We start from the raw sequence: 8,785 nt of genomic DNA, 5'->3' as shown, positions 1-8,785 counted from the left end.
ACTAGAGCGTGAATGCACATAAATTAACAGAGATCTACTTGCTCCAAATTTGCCTTTTCTTATGGTAGTACCTCTAATATCAAGGCCTAATGTCCAATACACATTCTCTGTGGCATCACAGAAGCCATGACACAAAATGGGCTAATGGCATAAAATTGGCCAAGTTCAAGAGTTTACAAAAAATGGGTACTGTAAGAAAAGTGTTTAAAAGTTGGCTTTGATTAGGGCAGTATGCATATTTCAAGTCTCTTTAACGCATACTTTGTGGAGGCCAAGAAACACCTCTCAGAAAAGGTCTAACATCTGAAAATGCATATCAGAGCAAAAACCAAGTCCTGAGGTCAAGATAACTGCCTGTAGAGCTCAGTGACAGACTTGCCTTAACGCAATGATCTAGGGAAGAGTTCAGAAAAAAAAATCTGCTGCACTGAAGGTTCACAGAAGCATTATCCATAATGGAAGATGACTGGAACAATAGGACTCTAGAAAATGTCTGCCAGCCCCCATCCAAGCTGACAGAGCTTGAGAGGTGAAAAGGTGAGGCAAAGAATGGCAGATAATTGCCAAATGCAGATGTGCAAAGCTTGTCACATCATACCCAAAAAGACTTGATTGTAAAGGTGCTTCAACTATTGTACTGAGTTAAGGGTATAAATACTTATGCAATGTACTTATTTCAGTGTTTTATTTTGAATAAATTTGTAAAATTTGCAAATCTGGTTTTTGCTTTGTCATTATTATGGTGTATGGAGTGTAAATTGACGTGGGGAAAAACTAATTTAAAGCAGTTTAACATAATGCTGCAACAAAACGAGACAAAAATGAAGGGGTAGGAATACTTTTGCAAGGCACTGTATATGCTTATGATAAGTTTAAAGGTTTCTCATAGTGCACATTCTGTATATTTTTATTTTATTTTTGCAAAGGTCCTTGAGGCTATGTAACACGGTAGTGATGCGCGGGTCGGGGTTTTTTTCAACCCGCGGGTCCCGCAATTATGAAATTATTTGGCCCGCCCCAGCCCGCCCCGCAGTACTGTGTCTATTTTTACAACCCGCCCCGCCCCGCCCCGCACCCGCGACAATTAAATAGACATACTACCCAGCCGGCATTTCAACGTTGATTCACCGTTGAAACAACGTCAGGTACCATGGTTGGATCAACGGTGAAAAACCTTTCGGATTTGCAAAAATTTTCAACGTTGATATTGTGACGTCTTTTCAACGTGGAAGTAACAACGTTGATTCACCGTTGAAATCGCGACTTTGTTTCACCCTCCTACCTTTCGGATTATGGTCATCTGTCGACGTTGGATCAACGGTGAATAACCTTTCGGATTTGCAAAAATTTTCAACGTTGATATTATGACGTTGATTCACCGTTGAAATCGTGACTTAGTTTCACCGTCTTATGTACCTTTCAGCAACGGTGAATACATAACTGCACATTAAATTACAACCATTTCACATTTAGATCAACACTGTACGTACATGTTAGTTAAAAATCAAATGACTAGCAGCAATGGTATCAACTTCAATAAACTAACACATGATCAATATTGTAAAACAAGTTTTATTTTGGAAACATACACTGTAAATAAAAAATAAAAACCTGTCGAAAACATTTTCCAAAAACAATACAAATACATGAATTCTGCTCACATGTTACTGTATCCCAGTTTGTGATGAATACAAAGTTATCAGACTTTAGACATTATACATTACCATTCAGAAGTTCTCACAGTAAAATTTTAAATGTTTTTTTAAGTCTCTTCTGCTCACCAATCCAAGTACAGAAAAATTGAATAAAATATATTTGTACTATTTGAAATGTTTTTCATTTGAAGATATTTGAAAATGTAATTTAATCCTGTGATGTCAAAGCAGAATTTGTATCATTACTCATGATCAAGTCACATTAACCTTCAGAAATCATTCTAATATTCTGATTTGCTGCTCAAAAAAAAAAAAAAAAAAAATGTTGGAAACAGCTCAGTAGAATTCTTTCAGTTTGCTTTGATGAAATGAAAATGAAACAATTTATCTGATATAGAAATCTATTGTAATATTATAAATGTCTTTATTATCACTTTTGATCAATGTAAAGCATCCTTGCTAAATAAAATTACAAATGCTTTTTATTTCAAGTAAATGCTAATCTTTGGATCTTACTATTCATCAAAGAATCCTGAAAAAAAAATCTACTGCTTAAATATTGATAATAATAAATGTTTCTTGAACAGTATATTAGAATGATTTATAAAAGATCATGTGACACTGATGACTGGAGTAACAGTAATAAATTGCATTTTAAAATATTTTAAATAATATAAAAAATTATTTTAAATAATACAAATATTATAAAGCAGAAGGAAATTTAATAATAAAAAATTAAAAAAAACCTTACTGTTCAAAAACTTGACGCGTAGTGTATTTTTTTTCTGATGCTGAAAAAAACAGATGTCAGGGTTTAAACTTTTCCAAATCCCTAGACCCCAGAAGGTTAAAGACTCAAAGTTTTTGTACAATAACATGCATATTTTGCGCTGCACAAGAGAAACCTTTTTTGACTAAAACCACTTGATCTCTTATTTGGTGGTTTACTAGTTCTATGAAAACAGGTTTACAGATGTGTAACAGGTTTACATTTGTGCAGTGGAAATGGGTAAAAGACTTTGAGAATGGAACCTGCAACAGAAACCATGTCGTGGTAAAGGGGTAAAAAGCAATCGCCTTAAAATTCTTTACACAGGAAATACCTTAAATGAAATGTATTTATTATTTTAAGCCAACATGTTTCTTCAAATTCTGATAAAAACAACAGCCTTGTGCATATAGCATGGTTGTGCTTCTAGACGGTGGGCCGAGGGTCCGTATCTGCTTTACTTTTCGAAATGGATGATCCCCATGGAGGGAGAACCTGGATTTGTAAAGTTGGGACAGTTGTTTTATTCTAAACGATATGAAAAGTGTTGCCACTCCCATTTATTGCACATTTTCCACGAAATCATAATTCGCGACCCGTAAATATGCAGGCAAACGCGGTTGCCTACTATATCAGTTGAGCCAATAGCGCGGCAAGATATTGACACGGGATTATTATTAACCAATCAGATGTAGTTTATTTCGAACAGCTGTTACACGAATGATTTAGCTATCAGACACCAGCAGCAGCGCATTGATCATCGTCAAGGACATTCTTTGTGTGATTGGAAGTATTCATTTAATTAGAATATGATATCTATATAAAATGTTTGTTTTGTACACTGTGTTGTTCAAACGTGTGTAAGCGTCTCGTTAGTGTCGTTTTAGTAGGGTAACGTTTCAATTGGCGAACTAGTAGTAGCCATAGCCGTTGTAGAATATCATATTTAATATCTATTTAATATTTACTATCATATTTTCGGGCTAGGCCTTTTCAAGCCAATGTAAAAGTTTGCCAACAAATTTTGTGTAGTTTTTTGTACTAATCTTATATTGTTACTGCAACTACACTGCACATATCTGTATATGTTGTTCATACTGTATATCTATTTTGCTCTTATATATAATAATTTATATTATTGTAAACCATACTATCTTAACTGTATACTACTGTCCATACTGCACTGTACAGTACAGGTCAAAAGTTTGGAAACATTACTATTTTTAATGTTTTTGAAAGAAGTCTCTTCTGCTCATCAAGCCTGCATATATTTGATCAAAAATACAGAAAAAACAGTAACAGTGTGAAATATTATTAGAATAGTTTTCTATTTGAATATACTTTAAAAAGTTATTTCTGTGATGCAAAGCTGAATTTTCAGCATCATTACTCCAGTCTTCAGTGTCACATGTGACATCCAGTCTATCACATGATTCTTTACAAAACATTATAATATTCTGATTTATTATGAGTGTTGGAAACAGTTCTGCTGCCTAATATATTTGATGAATAAAAGGTTAAAAAGAACTGCATTTATTCAAAATAATAAATAAAAAAATTCTAATAATATAAATCTTTAGTATCACTTTTTATCAATTGAACACATCCTTGCTGAATAAAAGTATTGATTTTATAGCAGCAGAACTGTTCCCAACTTTGATAATGAATCATATTAGAATGATTTCTAAATGATCATGTGATAATGATCCTAAAAATTCAGCTTTAAATCACAGAAATAATTTAAAGTATAATAAATTGAAAATCAATAATTTTAAATTGTAATATTAATAATATATAACAATGTTACATTTTTTCTGTATTTTTTTTTACAAATAAATGCAGGCTTGATGAGCAGAAGAAACTTCTTTCAAAAACATTAAAAATAGTTATGTTTCCAAACTTTAGACCTGTACTGTATGTCTAATACTGCACCGCCTGTCTATACAATATAATACCAACCTTCCTTTGCAGTTTCTTCAACTAATACTGCCTTCTCTCTTCTCCTTTGTGCTCGTTTTATCTTCGTGATATCTGTGAAATGGCTGTAGCACTCCCTGTGGTAGCCAGTGTTAGCTGGTTTGACTAACTGGTTTGTAGGTTCATGGCTTTGTAACTTGTATGCCTGTACTGCCTCTTCTGCAATGATACCTTCTCTGCCCTCAAGGTCTTTCCACAGAAACACTGATTTAATACATTTCTCCCAACTTATGTCTGTGAAGGGAATGGTGGGTCCACCACTTCCCTCAAATATATGCATACAGCACTTCATGTTTTGCCATTTCTTCCAAGTAAACATGGGCGGGAAAAAGAGTATTGTCTGTCTCGTTTCCAAGCAATACCATTGTCAAATGTGTTAAATCAGAAGGATGTATTTATTAAAGATTACAAAGAAATGACAGGACCTCGTATGACAAAAGGTGATTACATAAAATAAAAACATTACAAATGGATAACGTTACCTCTACGTACTCATTTTGTGTCAAACTGAATATGTAGCAAAATTAGGTAAAATATTTCTCATCTTAAATAACACAATCTTAAATCCTGGGCGCGAAGCGCGCCAGTGTGTAGAAACGCGTCACCAACACCGACACTTTCCATGCACGCTATTGGATGAAGGCATCAAATACGTCATGCAGGTCGGACCCCGCACGTAGTTGCTTGCTCTATTCGCCGGGAAAATAACCTGGAGAAAGTTATCGATATTATAGTAATGGACAAAGTGTGTGAGTGGCAACAATTTTTATTTACTTTGTTGAAAAGCGTAGCGGTTACATATAAAAAACTGGGTTATCCCTCACCACAGATCGTTTGAAAACACGAAATCTCCACTCGGCCCACCGTCTATTCGGGTGATCTTTGAAAGAGTCCCAGCTCTGGGTCCTTTCTGATGCTGTCCTCTCCTCTTTCCCTCACTTGTGTGCTTTCTGTGCTGTCCTGCATAAACAAAAACACCAAAAATAAAATTTCATAAAATACCAATGTTGATACTGTTGAATATCTTTAACTGAAAACACTCAATACAAAACAAATCTTATACAATATTTTTTACTTTACAGTCCAATAACAGTGGAATTGGAAACAAAGTGCACAACACTTCATTAAACACATTTTGATGTATTCAGATTAAAATTTAAAACAACATGGTTTTAATCACAATTCTAACAAAACAGTGTACTTAGTGAAACAAGTAAAATCATATTGTGTACATTTGTATTACATTAAATAAACTTATAACAAAGGATCAATGAATCTCTACCAGAACTGAGAGTGCAAAGTAGCAGATGAACAATTCCTTACCAAACTGCCAATAAACTGGATCCTTAATGACTCTACAATGGGAAAGAATAAATGGTTTACTGAAATTTTCTTAAAAAGCTGTTTTTCGTTTTAAACCATTCCTTTAAACAATCTTAATTCATTTTAATTATAAAGACATTTGCCGTTATATGATATTCAGAAAAGAAAGATAAAGTATGTCATCTTTAGGACTGTTATTATAGGATTAAAATGTAAACACACCTGCAGTAATGCATGGCATTTATATCGAAAAATGTGAATCTCTAAAAGACAGACATTAACAAATACTAGCAACACACAACAACAGCAGATACATATACGACCAGATGAGCTAATATTGCTAGCGCTCTAAATGCGATTAGCATCTAACTTTTGCTGTCTGTGATAATAAAGCAGCACAAACACACACTCAAGTATTTAACTTCTGCAGTTTACATGTCCTTTACCAATTTGTAAACTCTTGTACTATTTTTTAAAAGGTAACGTTAATAATAAATACTTATTGTCTTACCTGATTTAGCCAGTGCTGTATGTTTTCAGAGACTTGCAGCTCACGTCTATTTCCTCTGTGTTCCGGTGTTGTGCCTTTTTTCGACCCCTGCCAAATTATGACCCCCTCTCGTTGAAAGCGCTACCTGATTGCCTAATCCTAACCCCACCCCTAATCCTAACCCCTCCCCCACACCTAACCCTAAACCTACCAATACTAGGGGGGTAGTAATCTGGCGGGGGTCAGAATTGGGCACAACACCGGTTTTTGTTCTCCGTTGGGATCTCACAATTCAAATACGCTCAAAATAAAAAATATAACAGGAAAATATAAAATAATTCGTGACCAACTAAATAATTTCGGTGAGCAGCAGCTCTCATACAGACTATGCAACTCACAGCCTCACAAGAAAATGCGGTAACGGTCGAATTTTTTTAAATTTCAAAGGCCCGCGCAGTTCCACCTGTCAGTTTCCTGAATGACAGCCAGATTAACCAATCATGATCAAAGCAGTAAGGTAAAACAACCAATAGGAATTGTTTCAGCATGTGGTAGCGAAATGTATTTAGTTTTATTTTTGGTGATGATATTTAACATATACACTTATATTTTATAATAAGTTTCATGAAATAATAATGTCCATAATCATTTAAAAGGCAAACATTTCTTTGTATGCTGAAGACATATGTTGATTTATAAGTTAACCTTGTTAATTATTATTATTATTAATATTATAATTTAAACACTTGCTTTTGAAGGCAAATATAACCGTTTAGCATTCAAAGTTTTATTAAAGTTGTTTTACCGTTGAAACAACAACCGACCTAATTTCAAACAAATTTCAACGTTGAATTTCGGTCATGTGTTGACTGATCTTCAACCATTTAGCATTCAACGTCACATCAACGTTGTTTCACTGTTGAAACAACAACTGACCTTATTTCAACCAAATTTCAACGTTGAAGGTCGGTCATGTGCCGGCTGGGTATGCATTGTAATGCAAATGAAAACCGAAAGTGCTTTTCGCCCTTTAAACTGGCAACAATACTGTACGATTATGAATATGAACCATAAATCAAATCATATTAATAACAAGATAATCAGTGGTGTAACGTTAGTGGTGCCGGAAGAAATGTGGGTATATGCTTCATTTATGAATATCGTTTTGAACTTTCTGTTTGAACGCATTCGTTTACTGGATCCTTGGACTGAAAGGTTTAAAGGTTCACTGGTTTAAGGAAGTTCTGATCATGAAAATCTGCTTCTTTTTATTTGTAAGATATTGTTTTCGTTATTATGTACTGTTTAAAATGACTAGGGTGCAGGAAACGCAGCGGGCGCAATCACCAAATACATTTCAAAGCAAGCCGGCGCCACAGTCCTGACTACATCATTGCTGTCTTTATTGTGTGTTTTTAGCGAATATTTACATTCATTCACATATAACTGGATGTGGTTGACTGTCATGATTTTGGCTAATGCAGGATAATGCGCATCAGAGGAGATTTAAATACGCATAGCACCAGGCCTGCAGAGCCGAATGAGCGTTCGCTTGATGCGCTTGTGGCTGGCAGCGGGAGCTGCTTGGCGCTTTCGTGACGTGACGTGTTGATAACCTTATTAAAGAACTTAATAAAATATGAAAATAGATATTCCCAAATATGTAATATGAGCTATAGGGAATTGCACGCAACATACATTGATTTTTTTTTATTTTATTTTGTATTTAATGACCCGCCCCAACCCGCCCCGCAAATAAAGTGACAGTTTCTTTACCCGCCCCAACCCGACCCGCGGGTTACCCGCGGGGCCCGCGGGTTATGAGACGACCCGCGCATCACTATAACACGGTGCTAAGAATATTATAAGAAAAAAACTTTTTCATTTTGCATAATGAAAACGTGCACCTTGAATTTATTCAGTCATATTTTGACATTGACTTCTTGTACAACAACAACAATAATAAAAATAATAATTTTCAATAAATTCTTAATTTTCTATGATAAAAAAACTAAATAGGGGCAAAAGTCTAGAAACACAAATACTTTTCTCTACTCTGCTTTCTTTTTCCACACTTTTCCAGACCTGGAAAATACTTAAATCAAATCCCATACTTTTCCAAACCCGGTAGGAACCCTGCAGGAAGATTTTAAAACGAGCGCTTGATTCACAAATCGATACCCTGATAGCACACGTACATCTCGGAGACGTCTATTTGACATCTGCATTTACATCTGAAAGACATCTGAAAGACGTAGTTTGCTCATCTGCAATACATCTATTAGACGTTTCCCATCAGATGTCAAAAAGATGTCTATTAGATGTCTTTAAGATGTTCTTGAATCAGAATGTAGATAAAACTGACATCTTACAGACATCTGCCAGACATTTGCACACAGCAGATGCTTTCCAGATCAAGAGATCTTTAACAGACATCTTGCAGACGTACCTGTGCTATATACAACCGGAATACCGAAGACAACAAACCCAGCGCTAAAAGGGACGGGGTTACATAAGGTCGTTACCTCAGAAGGAAATATGTAGATATTCCATACACAGCATTGACATTTT

At 35.0% G+C, this 8,785-nt stretch overlaps 1 long non-coding RNA gene across 2 annotated transcripts; it reads right to left on the bottom strand.

Annotated features, from left to right (window-relative positions):
• Window positions 1-4,773: 4,773 nt before the first annotated feature.
• On the bottom strand, window positions 4,774-7,918 carry LOC141299546 (uncharacterized). 2 transcript variants are annotated; one of them, XR_012341795.1, is made up of 4 exons: window positions 6,236-7,918; window positions 5,725-5,756; window positions 5,226-5,361; window positions 4,774-5,110 (listed from the first exon to the last, which is right to left on the bottom strand). It is a non-coding gene; the product is annotated as an uncharacterized lncRNA (long non-coding RNA). The 2 variants fall into 2 exon arrangements; XR_012341794.1 differs by having other exon boundaries at window positions 5,725-7,918.
• Between the last annotated feature and the right edge of the window lie 867 nt (window positions 7,919-8,785).

Source organism: Garra rufa, chromosome 23 (genome assembly GCF_049309525.1).
Source record: "Garra rufa chromosome 23, GarRuf1.0, whole genome shotgun sequence".
Taxonomy (NCBI): domain Eukaryota; kingdom Metazoa; phylum Chordata; class Actinopteri; order Cypriniformes; family Cyprinidae; genus Garra; species Garra rufa.
The sequence above is the reverse complement of the archived record's forward strand: the minus strand, read 5'-3'. Positions and strand labels throughout refer to the sequence as shown.